This window comes from Rissa tridactyla, chromosome 1 (genome assembly GCF_028500815.1).
Source record: "Rissa tridactyla isolate bRisTri1 chromosome 1, bRisTri1.patW.cur.20221130, whole genome shotgun sequence".
In the NCBI taxonomy this organism is placed as follows: Eukaryota; Metazoa; Chordata; class Aves; order Charadriiformes; family Laridae; genus Rissa; species Rissa tridactyla.
Genome location: NC_071466.1, coordinates 14,528,161 through 14,546,800, shown reverse-complemented (window position 1 = coordinate 14,546,800; position 18,640 = coordinate 14,528,161). Strand labels below are relative to the sequence as shown.

The 18,640-nt window shown below is 51.2% G+C and overlaps 1 long non-coding RNA gene across 1 annotated transcript; it reads right to left on the bottom strand.

Moving 5' to 3' along the window:
- Positions 1-18,166, bottom strand: LOC128902696 (uncharacterized). Its single transcript, XR_008463864.1, has 3 exons — positions 17,985-18,166; positions 2,876-3,011; positions 1-52 (listed from the first exon to the last, which is right to left on the bottom strand). It is a non-coding gene; the product is annotated as an uncharacterized LOC128902696 (long non-coding RNA).
- Positions 18,167-18,640: the final 474 nt, after the last annotated feature.

The following is an 18,640-nucleotide window of genomic DNA, read 5'->3' as shown; positions in this document are numbered from 1 at the left end:
CCCAGCTGATCCAGAGCAAAGAGGGCTGGGGCACCTTCGGAGAGCTCATTGTCTGGGGGAAGAAGAACAAATGCTCGGAAAGGTCAGCTGGAGAGGGAGGTGTGGAGACCTGGGGTGACAACGCTGTTTTAATCACACTGCAGGTAAGACCCTGCTTCCGCTTCACCCCCGACAGCTTTCATATGTGTGTTGTGGGTTGTTTTTTTTAATCCGGCTCTTACTGAAAAACCTCGGAGTCAGCTCAAGACAGAGATTTGGCGGGATGAACCCTTATCCCCCTCCCAGCATTGCTGAAGAGCAAGAGCTCTGCTGCCCTGTCTCTGCCCGCGCTGGGATGCGGGGCCGTGCTCCCCTTTTCGGCTGCGCCGTGGCTCTTCGACCCCTTTCCTCAGTGCTCGGGGCACAGTCAGGAGTGTCCTGCCCACAGCAAAACTTTCCTGAGAACTACAGCCTTCTCCAACAAAGGCAACTGGGATAGTTTTTACCAGCGGGAGCGGGAAAATGTTCTGGCCAGGATTTTTCAGAGGCTGAGCAAACCCTTGAGTCATCTGATAATAATATTGCTGTAACTCAGCGCCTGTGGCAGGTTAGATCACAGGCTCCGGAAACCCCTCAGCTGGTGGCATCTCTCATCAAAAGCTCGTGGGAGCCTATTTTGGATCCCAAACCCAACCCCCCCAGAAGCCCACCCCTCCTTGCCCGCTCCCGGCAGAGCGCACAGCGGTCCCTCGCTGCCTGAAGGACCCGCGGCCACATGGGAGCACGTGGCCCAGCGTTAAATGCCATTTGTGCCTTGGAGTTGGTGGGGATTTCTTTATTTTCAAACATTTCTTTCAATGTCAAAATGCTGCTAAGTTGCAGAAACTCGATGCATTTTAAAAAATAAATAAATAAATACATTTTGCAGAGAGTGGGTTTTCTCCTGTTGGTTTTGAGTGTTGTTTTTTTTCCTTTCACGTTCATGGCACTTGTTCGATGCATGGGCTAGACTTAAAAAAACCTGTGGACTGTTCCTAGGGGGTTCGAGGAGGGTGTTTAAGAAGGGCAGGTGCATGACACCATGTAGTAATCCGTATCTGGGACATTTCTAAGAGAACTCGCCCCCCTCATTATAAAATGCTGTTAGGCCCCTCAGCTAGAAAAGGCTGCGAGCCGCTAATTTAGGATAGCAACGGGCTGCGTACAAAACCAGAGGCCAAAGTATATCCACATTTCACTGTTTCGGATTTTTATAAGCTCCTGGCAGCAGCGACTCTGCCCTCCTCTGCTTTATAGACCCAAGCACAGTGGGATCCCAAACCCAGCCTATACAGTATAACCCAGCCTATAAACAGTAACAGGGACCACGCGCACGGCAAAGATTTTAGGGAAAAAAACCCCACACAACAGAAGCAGAGATTGTCCTAATGGGCAAAAGGCTGGACTGCAGCACGCATCCCTGTGCCGTCTCCTGGAGCCACCCTGGGCTGGGTACCTGCAGAAGCAGCAGATGTGCTGTCATAAGGATGCCACCCAGTGGTGCTTGGCTGGGGCGATGGAACCCAGGGCTGCTGGGTTCAAAAGCATAAACCTCCTTATCTCATTCAGCTCTCACGGAAAAGGGGGCGATGCCACATCTCCGACTGTCCCCTTCCCCAGGCATCTGGGCTATCAGCGGGAAGCCGAGGGAAACAGATGGAGATAAGCGGAGCATTTTACCACAGCAAAATGTTTCCGCTCCCAAGGTGCCGTCATCTGGAAGGCTGTGGGTTTATTTTGGTTTTAGTCTGGTGCACGGCATGTTCCAGCCGAAGAAGGAGCTTTGCCCAAGGAGGGACAGCTTGTGCTGGCCCTGGGGACGGGGACCTCTGGTGACAAGAGTGAGTTGGGGGAGAGCAGGGAGCACACGTAGCTGCTTCTGCCAAACGTTCGAATGGGGATTATAAAGCAAATTACAGCAGCTAGCTGGAAATTAGGTAGAGATGAATCGATACAAGAAATAGCTCTGCTGGCTATTTCCCATTGCATTTGTCCTGAGTGCTTTCCTGAGACTGACCATTTCTGGAGAGCAATGGACCCCAGCCTTGGGCTTGGAGGTCTTCTCTCATGCCAAGGGGGGCTGAAACCTTGAATAGTCCTGGGGCACGGAGAGCCCCAGCTCTTGGCTCTCCTGTCACTGCTGGCACAGTGTCTCCCAGGAGTCACCCTGAATTGTCCCATGCAAATATAGAGTCATAGAATCATACAGTGGTTTGTCTTGGAAGGGACCTTAAAGACACCTCCCACCAGACCAGGCTGCTCAAAGCCCCATCCAGCCTGGCCTCGAATACTTCCAAGGATGGGGCATCCACAGCTTCTCTGGGCAACCTGTTCCAGTGCCTCACCGCCCTCACAAGTAAAGAATTTCTTCCTAATATCTCATCTAAATCTCCCCTCTTTCACTTTAAAACTATTACCTCTCGTCCTATCGCTACAGCCCCTGATAGAGTCCCTCCCCACCCTTCCCGTAGGCCCCAGTATGATTGAAGAGAGGAGGGGGTATTTTACCAGCTTTCCTCCTTGCTCCTCCTCAACCACTGGCATCTGCAGATTCCTGCTTCTGGAGAATGAGAGTGATCGCATCTAGCACAAGTGGCACATTAACTTGCCAAAAGGTGTGGTTTTTTGGCAAAAGGCCACTCCGGAGAAAGAAGACAAACCACAGATCGAGTGCCTGTGTCAGTCTGCCAGCTCCTGGATCAGACCTTTCCCACCTTCATACTGAGCACTGCCTTGCTCTGGACATAGCCCAGCAAAACCCCTGGGACCACTGCAAGCACAGCGAAGGGCAGCAGCACATCGGGAAGACTCCCAGCGTGTTCCCTGGGCATATTCAAAACCAGCAATCATGTCCTACCTCCTTTCACACTGGCAAAGGGATGGATCCCACCATGAGACAACCAGTTGGTTTCATCCAGCTTCCAGTTTTCACCAGGGTCCATCTCTGATCTGCAGCATCAAAGATCTGTTTGCAATGTCTCCTGCCGCTCTCTCTGGGGAATAACCAGAAGATACTCTGAGTGGTTGTCGCGGTCCGCACCATGGCCAGTTGCTGAGAAGCTTCCCTCAGCAAAGGAAAATGTCTTTTCAATATTTCCAGAAAAAAGGGAAAAGAAAAAAATCGCATGGCTCACAGGGGCCTATTGGGCCAAGGAGCAGCTGACTCTGCCAAGCCTTGACTTATAACATCGACAAGTCTCCCGGCTGTGTCAAAAGGCCACCGATGTTTGGGACCTCTTCCATTTTCTGTTGTCAGTCTGACTAATGCTGAGAAACTCCTAATCCCTCACAATATTTGCAGGATGGGGTTTTATTTCTGAGCAGGGTGATGTGCCACGAGGGCGTCCGTCAGGGATGTGTGTCTCAGCTCTATGCGCCCAGCCCGACCACTATGGGGTCCCGTCTGGTGAGAAGAGCGGGCAGGAGTTCTGGCCCTTGCTCCTGTGTCCCAGCCCTCCATGGACAGGAGTTACAGGCTGGGAGTTATCAGTTACACGTTACAAGCCGATGCTATCACTGGCCGCTTGGCTCTCGCAACTGCCCTGGCTCTGGACCGATGGCTGTGAGCCACCAGGCAAGGATGGAGATTGTTGAGCAGTTAAAGCTAGAGTTCCTAAACCCAAAATGTCCCTTTCTGGTGTAGACACCGAGTTATTTTCCTGATTATTGGCCATTCGGTGCTACCTATAGGTTTGCTGCAGCTGGGAGTCCATGAAGATACGTGGAGGTATTTTCCCTCCCTGACCTGCAGTAGGCACACAGGGGCTTTTCATCCACCCCTAAATTTTCAGGATTACGTGGGTATGGGAAGGAGTAGAGTCCTTCCAGTGTCAACAACCTCTAATTTGTCAAGGAAGCACATAACAGTCTTGGGATGCAACGAAAAGTTACTGCAGAGCTTTTTTGCCTCTGTGGGAAGATGCTGAAGAGGAGGTGACAACAGGGACTTTCCCTAAGGCTGTCTGAGGCAAACACGGACCCCAGATGGCAAGAATGGAGCTGTTCTCATGGAGAGGTGAGTCCCCTGAGATACACCACACCGGCAGCTGTGCATCTCCACTCAGGCCCTGATTTTCATCAACACCATTTGTAGGAATTTGTTGTAATTTAATGCTGACAGGACCCTGAATTCAGGGCGCTCCTGGGAGGGATGGGCAGGTAGTGATGGAGGGACACCATGACACCGGCACCGTTTCCTTAGGAAACCAGGCAAAGAAAGAGACGGATGAGCCCTGTACCCACAGGGAAGCGAAGCATGGCTGAGCCACACACCATTGCATTTCCCAAGCACTGGTACCTCCCAGCCACCATCCCATGGAGGGGAGATGCCAGGAGCCGGGGGGGCTGTGGGAAGAGGCAACAGTCCCACATCGGTGTGCCACCCCAGTGGCTCCCAACATGGCACAGCCCGAGTCCCTGTCCCGGCATGCTGCCGGATCTCACCAGGGTGAATCATGGCTGTGCCGATGCTTCCCTGGCCAGCCAGACCTGCGAGAGGTCATTTCACATGGTCTCTTGCTCAACACCTTCATTAAGTAGAATTAAATACTTGTGCATATGCGTTTGCTGAGCAGCAAACAGGACAGGTCACAGCTGTGTGCAGGTGGAGCTCCACTGGGTTTTTTTGATGTAGCAAATTCACCCAAAGTGCAATTAAGAGGTACCGAGACTCTGGGTGGATTTGAGTTGAATACGTAATTAAGTTTAGCTGAAAGTGAAGGAAAAAAGTTCTGAGGAAAGCTGCAAGGCTCCATTTTCACATTTGAAAAATGAAACTTTTTTGTTGTTCTTTCAAATGACGTTTTTGGTTTGAAAGTGACCTAGTTCGCTTTTTCTTTTCTTTTTTCTTGTTTTCTTTTAAGTTATGAAAAGCACTAAATAATCTCAAACCAGAATGTCTCGTGCGATGCTTACAAAAAGGAATCAAAGAAAAGAAACGTTCTCCTTTAGGGGGTGACCCAAAACAAAAAGTATTTTCAATTTTTCTGTTCAGCCACAGAAATGAAAAACCTATTATTTGTACAGCTCCACTGCTGAAAGGCATCTCGCCAATGTGTACTGCTGGCAATTTATTCTTTCCACCTGCCAAGGGAGAGGTTTGTCTGCGAGTTCGATAAAAAGCATAAGAGAAAAAGAACGAAAGGGCAATTTATCAGCGCAGCGTAGAAGATAAAATGGTTTTTTCCATATTCACGCGTTTCTCTGAAAGACGGAAAAAGCAAACCTCCGGACCTCAGCTCTTTGCCCACTGTCCCCCTCTGTTCAGAACCATATACATGAGAACATACAGACACAGGCCCTGGGCTCCCATCACAGAAATTTAATTGCAAACGTAAAACTTCTGACTTTCCCAGTCCATAAGCTCTAACCAGTGTCAGAAAAATCAAAAGCCACAATTTATTATGGACAATAATACCAGCAATGCGAAACACCTAAAAGATCGTAAACCTCAGTCGTTGCTGTAGCTTTGGTGCATCCATCCTTTCTTGTGACAGCACAGCAGACCTTGCTGCCAGCGGAGGTCCTACCGTCCTCGTGGCCAGCATCACAGGATCAGGGATGGGTTTGTGGTCCCTGTCTCACTGCAGAGCACCCGCCGTGTCCACCCTCCTCCGTGGCTGCTGAGGAGGCTGGGATGGGAGGGAAAGGAATGGGTACGAACACGGATCAGGGCGCACTAGCTGCATTAATGCTCATGCAATAAACTTCTCGCTACAAGGCAAGGCTGGAGAAAGGTGCATTGCGACTCGGCCTGGTGCCTTGTGAGAGCTGGGATTTAGGCTCTAGCTGCTCGAAGTGCTCAGCCTTCTTGCAGTCAATAGCCAATGCCTGTTACCTCCATCTTTTAAGAAAAAGACAAATCAAATGTCTGATTTTCCAAAGTGCCTGCACTCAGACCCTGTATTCAGTCCTCACTTAGGGCAGGGGGAGCTCCTTTTACACACCTACGGCTTCCACCAGTCCTCTGAGAAAAACAAGATGAGAAAAGACTTGGCATTCCTGCTATATGTCATGTACTGATACAATATAAAAAATAATGGGAGTGGAGCGTGAGTTAAGACCCCTTTCACTTCACAGCTTTGGTTATACCTCAGCAGCACCCACATGGATCACAAACCACTGTCCATTTTCATCCTAACCTGCAAATCTCTTCCAAACTGCAGGTTAACACAGCGTAACATTGGAATGACCATTTCAGCCATATTTTACAACCCCTCTAATCTGTAAGAAGTGGCTGTCAGAGGACAAGCCCCCATTAAGCTCCTCTTCTGTAACATTTCCAGTTTAAGACAATCTGCCACACAGCCTCTCTGGGCACTCAGCAGCTGCACAGGGATTTTTTTTTTTTAGTACCATAAACTGCAGAATTCACACAGCCAGAACAGCGGGAAAATAAAAGTTAATGACCTGAGACTAACCCAGACAGACAAGAGATTAAAGCGTCAAACCTAAGCACTCCAGCACGCAGGGGCTTGATCTGGAGGACAAGAAGAAGCTGGCAGCATTTGCTCAAGCACTGCCCTCAGAATTGGCTCCATCCACGTGGCTCACCAAAACCAGGCACTCCTGAGCGGAGGTACAGATGCTGTACGAAGGACCTCCCATTTCTCCGAGCTATCACATCTCCTTGCATCCAGTTCAACTCCAGAGCTCTAGCTGCACCCACCTACATGACTGGGATAAAAATCAGTGGCCTCCTCCAGAACATGCAGACTTGGCTACCTCTTCTGTCCTCCACAAGGAGTGAAGGAGGGCACAGTTTGGTGAGATGCTCGGTCCAGTTTGAGCCGGGGATTGCTCGGGCTGGTGAGCACCTAGGGCTGGTGAGCACTTAGGGCGGGTGATATCCACACACCACCTTGCTGGTCTGAGCCCCCAAAGCAGCACACAGGAGCACTTTGCTCTTAATGATTTGTTTGCTTAGATAAAGAGCGTTTTCAACCCCTTGTAGCACCTAAGAAGAGCTCACGTGTGAACCCTTCTGAGCAGGATCTGGCGCTGGGGAGTTGGGCGGTGTGGGGTGCACACAGTTGGTTCCTGAGTACCAGAGCAGCCCCAAGTCATGCCATCACAGGACTTGGTGACCAGACCAGCGTGGGTGACTGTAGAGCCACCACCAGCACGTCTCAGCCTGGTCTAAAGGGAGGGTGAGCATCAGCAGGGACTGGGACAAGAGACAGGGGTTCCCAACAGCTGAGGTGGCCACCAGCTACAGTAAGTCTGGTAGATGGAGCAGCAGGGAGGACACTGAGGAGAGTGGGGTTGGGTATCAGTTTGGCGAGGGAAGGTGGGGCAGGGAGAGAAATCTCTGTTTCTGCTCATGTTGCAAACCCTACACTGGGGGCTGGCCCAGCAAGAGAGGGCACTGACCCTAACGTGTGTCTCCGAGCAATTTGTAGGGTTTGGGATGGCCATTTGCTGTGCCAAAAGGGTGAGGTGGACAGCCAAGGCAGGACTGAGGCTGAGGGAAGAAGCAGGGACTGAAGAAGGGAGCTCGGTCCAGCTGGAGGAGAGGGAGAAAGCTCGGGAAGACTGTGGGAGAAGGTCTTGGGCAGCAGTCTTGCAGCAGCCATGCATGGGATTAAATGCTACAAGACAGATCCCTTTCCCTGAGATGTTTCCCATCACCCTGTAAAAACACCGGGACAGTGATACAGCTTTCCTCTCACCAGGCAGGGGATGGAAATGTCCATCCCAGTGCTCACCAAAATGGTAGATACATCTTTATGGTGCCTGTTCCAGCCCAGTGCTCACCAAAAGGGTATACACATCCTTACGGTGCCTCCACGGTAACCCAGATTCTTCCCACTCCCAGTGAGTCCAGAGAAGTTAAAGCATCGCCTAACCCTCGGAGCAAAACTTTTGTGTGTCAAAAAGGCCACGGATGCAAAATCCGGGAGCAGTGCCGAGGTAAAGCCACATCGCTTGGGCAAGGAGCAGCTGCCCTTGGGCAGGTATCGCTGCCCTGCGAAGGTGTCGCCTTTCTGCAGCCGCCTCTCTGCAGCGATTCATCTACCCAAGGGGAACAGGAGCAGGAATGAGAAGGTCTGACTGAGCCTTACGGAGCTGAGCAGGTCAGGATCAGGCCTCGGAGGGGGACATCACAAACCCATGTGAATGGGAGCGCGATGGCCACAGTGAAGGGCGCAACGGGCCTCCCCCGTTTCTCAGAGCTCAGCCTGACGGCGGCATTTAATCACCCACTGCTGTTCTTTACTGCCTTGGATGTGCTCTCCTTTAATTAGCCCAAAAGGTGACTAATGAGCTATTTGTTAATGCCATCATTCAAAAAGCTCTGTTTGTAGCTGGTCTGAAAGAGGTTTTTTTAAAAGCGGTGAGTTTCAGCCAACTGGCACAGAGCGCGATCACAAGTTAATTACATGATCTCATGGCAGTTATCTCGAACTAATACATCATTAATCTGATCTTACGACATGTAAAGGAGAAGCCCAGAGCCAAGAAGCACTTGAAGGCTCCACAGTCCCCAGGACAGGAGCTCTTTTTATAAAAGCTGCAGGTTTACACACAGCAGACACATGTCAGGACAAGCTGCAAGTCGTATTGCTCCCCTCGCCCCAGCGAACAAAAATATTCAGGAGCCAGGAAGCACGCGATCCCCTCCGACGGGAGCCTTCCTCAAAGAGCAGCCACCATCCCTCCCCCTGCCTCCGTTCAGGGCTATGAGGATGGCCGGAGAGGGAAGGGGCTTGGGGGCAGGCTCCCGGCATCGCTGGGGGACCCCAAGGCATTTCTGATAAGCCCTTTGTATTTTGAAGCCCTTTTGGAGGACCTGTCCCAATCTGGTCTCAGAGGACCTATTGGCAGGTGAGTAGTTTCAAGTCATCTGCACTGATGGGGACAGGAGCTAGAAGCTCCTCTATATCCTCTGTATCCCTTTATATCTAAAGGTAGAAGGCAAATCAATAAATACATCCCTGCTTACATGTCATGATTTCATTTCAATAGCTCATCTCTCTCTAGGGACACACATCGATGCAGATAGCCAGGAGCCAGAACAAAAACTTGAAAAGCTTTAAAAATACTGTAAATGCAATAAAGCTTTAATTGCAGCCAAGCTCTCACTCATGCCTGAGCAAAAGCGTCCCCCGAAAAGGTCCCGGAGGAGCAGCCATCCCGCAGGCACAGCAGGAAACCAGGAGCCACCTCGCAGTGCTGCTGCCACTGTCCACTGCGCTGATGGCAAGGTACAGGAGACGCTGGGTGCGCGGGTCGACCCTGATTTGGGGTGGTTTTAAGATCCATAGGGTCCTCCAAGGTACCCCATGGAATAAAATTTCTCTTTCTTACTTCCCTGGTTTTCTTCCAAAACCAGCATATTGAACAGTAACTCGACGATTCAAACGTTAAAGCACTTGAAGCAAAGGCTGTGTCTCTCTCTGTGTCTCTTGCAGAGCAATCTGTGCTAAACCAGCGATACCAGACACCGCCGCACCTCATTTTTGCCAGTTATCTTCACAGGCAATTAGCTGCCAGGTTATTTTACCCATAATAATCACTTATCTATTTAAGAGATGATAATTTCTCTGTGCCATTCCCATGACCTCTCAGAAAGCAGATGACTGCCTCTTTTCTTTTTTTCTTTTGCATTCATAGTAGAAAACCTTCCCGCTCCAGCCTCAGTTTGGATGAGGTCTTCCAAAAACCAGTAAAATAGCAATGGTAAATCTTACCTGACAAAACACCTGTGAATTTTCTGGCGACAAAAAGCCTCCGTGCCTCGTGCCTCGCTGCTGCAACACCAAAGCTTTCTCTGGAAGACGTTTGTCCTCCGTTGGGTAAGGGCTCCACGAAAACTATGCAGCCATTGCCTGGACTTGCTTTGGTTTGGGTAGGTAAGTCACGGGAATTCAGCTGCTCTTGTGTGTTCAAAGAGCTTCAAAATGCTCTACACCACCTATCGGCATTATGGTTCCCACAAGTATGCGAGGTATGCGGTTGTCTTCCTGAGTCATATAATTATCTTTGGGAAAGTAACCCGTGGAAGCACAGCAGAGGGAAAAAAACAACCCAACTGGCCGTGTAAATCCCTTGACAGTCGGCAGTAGCCCTGCAAGGAGATGACCTTGAACAGAGGGCTTGCTAATTCATGTATCCCAAATGTCAGAGCTAGTGGAGATGCTGGGCTGTCCGCGTTTGTCCCTGCCGCCCTCGGCAGTCTGCAGCAGCATGTGCGGGGAGTGCTGTGGAGAAGGAGCGACGCGGTCTCGAAAGCATCCCCAGTGCTGGAAGAGCTGATCTGAAGCTGGGAGGGTTGCACAGGTTATGGGCTGGCCTCTGGCCAGGAGGAAAGGTAGGGTGAAATAGTCCCTGATGACTGCTGTTAATGGAGGCTGAGTCATCGGTGATATGGACTGAAAAAATGATGTGATGCGGCGGTGTCTGGGCTAGTTACATCTTGATAAGGACGGCGGTGTCTTCCTGGGTTTTCCGTTGAATCAGAAGCACCTGGGGAAAGGTGACACCAGGAAGGGGATTTCTGCCATGATCAAATGCCACCTCAGGCAGTCTCAGAAGAAGAACAGACACCACGAGAGAATGGGATACCGCGGCAGTGAGCTTTCCAGAAAAGTCCCTTGTGCCAAGCGTAAAGGAGGAGAAAAAGTTGAGAATGGAGAGCAAACAGTGAAGGGGGCCTTGATTACACCATCTTCTTGCATGGAAGAATATGGGCTTACCATGGAGTGAATGGCTCCAGCAGATGTTCACGCTCTGCAACGTTTTGTCAGAGCTGCCAGTTTGCCCAGATGTTTTATGACAAGGACATCTCAGAAATGAAGCTCCAGTTCGTGCATGACGGCAGCGAGCTCACTTGAGCACACATGGTCCACGCACCTGAGGCAGATGTGGATGGATCTTGTCTCTCAAAAGGCCAGCTCCATCCATCATCTCTCTTGACAGCTTACGGTACTCAGGAGATGATTTCAAAATTATGAGCTCAGCGGTGAAGGAGTCTCAGACACTAGATTAGACAGAAACCCTCATGCCTAAGAGGCAAACAGTTCCCATTCCTGGGACCAGGAGGGCTTCAAGCACCCGTGTGCACTGAATGACGAAGAGAAATGTGCTCTGCAGCCTTTAAGCCGTCTCTGATTGGTGGCCTTTGCTCTTTCCAGCTGGAGCTCTGTTTTATCACCCCATCCCAGCATTAGCCAGCATTTCCTAATGCCTCTGACAGGATCTGGCTGTGCTTGGCACCTTCGTGTGGCGTGAGCAGGTTGGGACACTGCCAGGCGTGAGATGGGTCACAGGCTACCTGTGCATTTAGGAAGCCAGCAGGTCCAGAAGCAGCAGACATAAATCGGGGAGGAAAGACCCTCAAAGACCCTGCATTTCCACTCCAGGGGCACATGTGAGCTCTGACCACAAAGGAAAAAGCATCTGAGCTCTTACCAAGAGGTGTTTTGGGGACTACCAGCGAGGTGCCAACTAGTGCCAGCTGCAGCGGCAGACAGTGTGTGGGGTGGTGAAAAATTCAGGCTGTGCCACCGCCTGTGCGCAGGTGAGGAGCAAGAGGATCCCTGGCTCTGCTGGGGTGTCCCAAGGCCATCCTCACATCCAGGCTCACCCACCACCACTAGAAAGCAGCAGGATCAGCTCTGGCAGCATCAAAGCTTGCCACCAAGCCTCCGGGATGCTAGTGCCCCAGGATGCATCCTGAGGATGGGGATGTCCCAAGGCTTTGACTCTGTAGTGGGATGCACTTGGAGAAACCACTCCATTTAGAAGTCAACCGATGGACGTATGTGCAATGGAGGGTTTGGATTAAGTTTGTTTTTTTAAAAAAATCCTACATAGCAGGCTTGTAATGACAGCAACACTGAGTGTTGATGGCTTTTCCAAGCCTGATGACATGGGGCACGCTCTTACCCTCCTCCTGGCGTGTCAGTGCGGGGCTGTGGTCGCCCCACCAGGGCACAGGCTCGTTCTCTCCTGCACAAACATCCAGGGGAGCCAAAACCGCCTTCAGAAAGGTGAGCAGCCGGCGCCGCGTAATCCACGGCGCTCCACGGCTCTTACACCGTGAGTCATGAGCTCCCCAGCAGATTTACAGCCGGCGGCGCCCATCCGCCTCGCAGCCAAATGGAGAGGACGGTTGCAGCCCAAGCCAAGCTCCCGGGTGAGACAGGGCGAGGCGGCCACGAGCAGTCACTGCACAGCGTTGCATCCTCTGCAGAAGGGTTTACCCACAAAGGGGGTGTCTCTCCTCTCTTCCCAACCTGTGCTGGGGACACGGGGTGGTGCTGGGTGTCACCAGCCTCCTGTCCCTTCTCCATCTACATCACCTGAGCCTTGCCCCTGGGTGCCCGTGTGAAAATTCCCACCCCTCCCAGCCCATCCTGCTCACCAGTTCTTCTGAACTAGTGAGGGAAAGGTCTTCACACTGCAGCCTGTCTTCTGCTAAACATCTGCCCAATGGCAAGCACTGTGCTCCCCCAAAAGAGTGGGGCGAATAGAGAGAGAGGGTCACACCAGGCGACGGGAGGAGAAAGGCCATCCCACCATGGTTGGCCAATTCTGTTTGAAAACAGACACTTTTTCCTAGGAAAGCCTTTCAAACACAAACACCGGTGGGGTGCTGTACTGCTGCATCTCGAGCAGCAGCGGAGCCTCGTGGCTGAGAGCTGGTTTGTCCCCCGTTCCCATGCCCTGGGCACTGCCCCGTGCACATCACACTCTCCCATTCAATAACGCTGCTGGGTTACCTCCACCGAGCGAGGGAGAGGAGGGATGAGTGGCTGGTGGGAGGAAGAAGGTAAGTCCCAGGCCAGCGACAGGCAGCAGGGAGTCTCAGGTAACTCGGCGTTGTGAGAGTCAGAGCAGAGCTCTGTCTCACCGAGACCCTGATGGACACCACAGCCATAATCATCATAATTTTCTCCCTGGTGAAGGACAAGAGCAGTCTGAGGAAGCTTCTTTACTCAGAAGCCCAAGTGCACCATTCAATGCAGTTGAGGCTCAGGCAGGATCTCTGCTGGCAGATGAAAAACACTTTATCTTTTTGTTTAAGCTGCAGTATTTTTCAGAGGAATGCGTTAGACATAAAATATTTACAGCTCTCTCTTCAGAGGAAGCTGCTTTTGGGGATGTCATCCTGTGCTAAACAAAGTCAGACCTCTGCAGGGAAAAATAAAGAGGGAATCCATCAAGTCTCTCATCAAATGCCTTCCCCAGGATCAGACAAGCTCAGAAAAGGGGTTGGTAAGGCGGTGGTGGTGTTGGTGACTATGGGAGGAGTTACGTGGCAAAACCAGACCTCAGTGGTCCATGTAAAGGATGCCTTGTCCTTCCCTACTTGGCTCCCCTCTATGTCCTTCCCTATTTGGCTGCATATACAGGATATGGCATCCCACACCTGGTCTGGCTTCTAATCCATCCTCCTTCAGGGTTAACCCAGCACCTTTTCTCCCTGTGGCTCACCCATGCATGGCTCTGACCCCCCCAGTCCCATATGTCACCATCCAAGGGCAAGCCAGCGTGCCAGGGTGCAGGAATGGGGCTGCTGGGTATCCCAGCCCCAGCTCCGCCAGTGAAAGACACCAGCGCTCGGGAGGTGCTGGTCCGGGGCCCCCGTGTCCCTAAGAGCACTTAGGTAGCTTTGTGGCATGCATGTTGGACAGATGCACAGGCGGATGGATGCTCATCAACGGTTTCACATGGGTGGAAGAGGGAGGACTCAAGTCTCGCTTGGGTAGGCTGGGATATTTATAAAGCAAACCAAGCGAAACCTCGAGACAACAGTAAGCCACAAGCTTGCTCGTACCTACCGCATAAAAGGGAGAGTGGAAGCCCTGCTGTGGTGGTGGGGAGAAGAGAAACAAATCTCCTTCCTACTTTCTACGAGAGAAATAGGTCTCCGTACCTCTGGGAGTCCGGTGCCACTTTATGAGGATGTGATCTCTGCCCCCAGGGTCAGTCAAGGCACAGACACCTAATGTCTTGCCACTGGGATGAAAGAAATGCATCCATCAGCCACTTTCTCCTGATTTTCTCCTGGCTGCCCACCCCTCCCTGTGAACTGTGCAGTGGGATGCTGCGGTCACCTCCTGCCCGGCATCCTCTGCAGGTCCCTCCTCTAATCGCAGGAGGACCCGGGTACATTCGGGTCTCAGCCCCGCTTGATGCAGGGTCCCCTCTGCCCGCTGGCACGGGAGGAGCTGAGGCTGCTCACTGCGCACGAGGGTGGCACAATTATAAGCGCACACCACTAATTACACTGAGCAAGGGCTTGGCCACCTGTCTCAGGTGTTGCACGGTGGGAGGTGAATCCCTGTCACCAAGCCCCAGCCTCGCTCTCTTCAGTTCTTGTAAAAAACTAGAGAAGACCTTGGTTTTACTCCACATCAGAAGAAAACCAAAAGCTGAAACTTCTAAATATCTCACCAAAGAGAAATACCATTTTCCTGACAGGCCTACTTGCCGCTTAAGAAAACAAAACTTTCTCCACCATAAAAATACCAGCATTGCAGTGGCATTTGTTCCAGCTGAAACATGAAGCACGCCAGCTCCTCTTCTCCTTTCACATTACTGCTTGAGTATTCTCTCGACTTGCGTTTTGCAGCAATAAGGGTCTTTTGATTTGTGCATGTTATTTAAACTCTCAGCGAGGAACCAAAGTAACAATTATCCACCCCTCGGTCTGGTGATTCACGGGAGACTCTGACGAACACACTGTTGCCGTGTCACTGGTGTGAGCTATCGGTGAGGAACAACCATAAAGAAAGTCTGCTCAGGTCAATTACGGAGGAACAGCATCTAACAGGATGTGTCCAACTGCATCCTGGAGACTGAGACACTGGGTGATTTAATCATCCCTTGAGGTGACACACAGCCAATTATTACTTCCACGTGGAAAAAATTCATTCACATTACTGAAAAATTCACCAGCAATCATAGAATCATAGAATTGCTGAGGTTGAAAGGGACCTTTAAGATCATCAAGTCCAACCTTTAACCTACCCTGACAAAAGCCACTTCTAAACCATGTCCCTAAGTGCCCCATCTACCCTTTTTTTAAACACCTCCAGGGATGGTGAATCCACCACCTCCCTGGGCAGCCTATTCCAATGTTTGATAACCCTTTCAGTGAAAAAATGTTTCCTAATATCTAATCTAAACCTCCCTTGACGTAACTTGAACCCGTTTCCCCTTGTCCTATCACTTGTCACCAGGGAGAAGAGGTCAGCCCCCATCTCTCTACAACCTCCTTTCAGGTAGTTGTAGAGCGTGACAAGGTCTCCCCTCAGCCTCCTCTTCTCCAGGCTAAACAACCCCAGCTCCCTCAGTCGTTCTTCATAAGGTTTGTAATCCAACAGCAGTGGGTGGCACTTCTGAAACGGAAACAGCTCCAAATGTGGTGCAGGGAGAGACCTCCTCAGATCAGCAATGTTCTCCATGTTGGCTTCAAGAGATAATGGACCAGACCCCCGACTTGAAACAAAATAAGTGTATGGGTATAGCTCTATCTTTTTACTGTATGATACACAATAACTGTCCTACACTTCTTAACAGCTGAGAAGACACCTCCTTTAACACCAACTTTGTGGTGCTGCCAACAAACCAACTTTCCTTTACCAGGCTTTGCCAGGCAGCTCACCTCAACCGTCAGTCCTACCCGCTTGGGTCACTGCAATTCTCTAATCAGAGACAACTTGGACGTGAACTCTTTTCAGAGTTTTGTGGTTTTTTTTTTTTCCCTACCACTCATAAATGAAGGATAAGCTTGAAATTCTATTAAATACATTAAATTTTGCCTGACTCCCTCTCCCCCAAAGAAAACAACTGCTCTCAAGCCTTTTTCTGTTCTTTCCACAAGCCACACGCAGGAAGTGTGCCCGGTGGGTCTGAGCAAATTGGAGGCACCTTCTTCCGTAGCATGGAGCAATCCCATGGCTTTTCCTCAAAGGATGGTGTGACAGAGGCTGCCCTTTCCCTTTTCGCTCCTCCCAGTAACCACTTACCCCAAGCTCACCATCACTACAGCTCAAAAAAACCCACTGGTGCTCCCTGGTTCCCTCCATATCTCAGTTCCTTCCCTCCCCACCGAGCAGGCAGGGTCCTCTGCAAAGCCACCTTCTGCCCTCCTATGGGGACAGTGAACCACATCAGATGTACAGCTTGGGTTATCTGAAAAGCCAAGAATTAAGCTTTTCCTCCAAGATTTTTTTCTTCATGAAGGATGAAACATTGCATGTGTGCCCTGGATGGGAACTGAAGGAGACTAAATCTGCCTCTCTTCCCCCATGAGCAAGCTGTAACAGCTCATTCTTGGCTGTTTGCAGCTTGGGCTGTGCCGGTGGGGTTTCCACCGCTGTTTCTTTCCCAGGCACTGGAGCCTCCACAGTGGCTGGGAAAAGGCATTTCTGAAGGGGTTTCGTTTCTTTCAGCAGCATCCAGGACACACAGAGGCCCCAGGGCGGCTCCCTGCCCATGGAAGAGCCTCGTCCACCCAACATTGCACACAAGGGGGTCAGTTGTGGCTCCCACAGACCTTGCGCCCACCCTACTGCCTTCCAATTGCCAGGGAAATGGGTATTTCCATGGAAAATATCAATTAATCCTTTTTTCCCCTCTCATTTCAGGAATGTACCATTTTTAACAAAACTTCTGCCAGGAAAGGTTTCTCAGGTTGGAGTTTTTAGCCCCCGTGTGGAAAAGCCACCTGGGAGGCACCAGCAGCTAGCGGTGAGGGCAGGGTGATGACGCGACCTCAGATGGCCTGTTTCAAATGTGGAGCTCAGACCTGAGCTTCCCACACGCTTAACACCTTGTTTACGATCTCGGGCTCTAACTCTTTTCCCAACAAAATCAATAAATCAAAAAATATAAAGATGAGATTTGGTCCTCCTCAGAAGTTGGGGCAAAAGGATAAAGCTAGAAAAGTATTTCTTCCCAGCCATAGCTCAGGCTGTTTTACTCCCAGGGAATGTTCTCCACACGTTTCCCATGCTGTCTGCGTGTCCTGAGCCAAGATTGCACCATCCACGCTCTGGCTTCTCTCTGCTACTTGGCTCTGGCAGACAAGGAGGGCTACAGGTTTTCAGCGGGTTTTTAACAGCCTGTGGCCAGACAGAAATGCAGAGGTGATGGTTGTCCTGTGCTAACTCAGCTCAAGCCTTCTGCCCACCCACATCCTGCCCAGGCAGCAAAACACCACGCACGGCTGTCACTGCTTTTCCCTAATAGCACCAAACGAGTCCATCCTCACAAACAGCAGCCCCCCCACCCAAACACCTTCATGACAAAACTCCCATTCCTTTCAGCCCATCCTGCTCACCAATTCTTCTGAACTGATGGGGGAAAGGTCTTCACACCGCGGCCTGTCTTCTGCTAAACATCTGCCCAGCGGCAAGCACTGTGCTCCCCCAAAAGAGTGGGGCGAACGGAGAGAGAGGGTCACACCAGGCGACGGGAGGAGAAAGGCCATCCCACCATGGTTGGCCAATTCTGTTTGAAAACAGACACTTTTTCCTAGGAAAGCCTTTCTGGGCAGCACCTCTCAGGTCAGCTCAGGGATGTGGTTGGGTGGGAGCTTGTCCATGTCCCGAACACGGGTGGTGTGATGCACTGCTGCATCTCGGAGGCGGGAAGGGAAGGAGGGGGTGGATGGGAACCTGGCTGGGGGGGCTGCCACCCTCCCAGCAATTTTGTGAAATGAGCCCTTTGTTTCCCTTGTTTTCCTTTACCAGAACCCAAAGTAGAAACAGTCATCTCCAGCCCCATCCAACATTTTGGTTTGAACACAACTTTCTCTTCTTTCTTTTACAATTTTAATGACAAAAACAACAACAACAAAAAAAGTAACATCCATTTAAATCCACACCAGAGTAGTTTTCTTCCCTCCTCCAATTTATCAGTTCAGCAGCCAAACCAAACACAGCCGTCCCCACGCCTGCTCTCCGGGCACTGCTGGATTAATAAATAGCACCACTCCATTTCCAGCTTACCTTGAGAGGTCTCTCCTTACCCTGTTGGCCGTATCCAGTTCTTCTGCCGTGTGTTTGCCCAGCCCCAGTGTCTCCTTCCCCACCAGCTCTGGTGCTGCTCCACCTGCCCAGCGATGGCTCAGGGGTCTGTGTTATGAAAATGGGCATCGGGCGGCATTGCTTGGGACGGAATTCAAGTCTACATGGTGGTGGAGTTATTCCTGGCTCACGTCAGCGTGTGTGGGCGCAGGACTCGGCGCAGGGAGCTAACATGAGCCTTTGACATCACTGGTTAAATTTAGGGGATTAGCACAGTCCTAAAATGGTTTGGAGGAAAGCTGCTGCCAGGCTGGCAGGAGAGAGGCAGCATCCTACAACCACCTCCCATCCCAAGCACAAGGCAGGGGATGGAGCCAGGAGTTTCTGCACCAGTCCCACTGCTACACCACATCACCCCTTCAGAAATAACCCCCCAGCAAGGTGGGCCGTGCCCTACTGCAGCGCAAAAGTAAAGGATATCCCTGGGCTTGCCTGTGGCGGGGCCGTGGGGACCCCTCCTGGAATCACATGGCCCCATGGAACCCATGGTCTTGCTGCACTGGTCGGGGTGGAAGGTTGCAGGGTGATGGAGATGCCCCCCCACACGGCAGTGATGTGGGAGGAGAGGTGACTCTGAG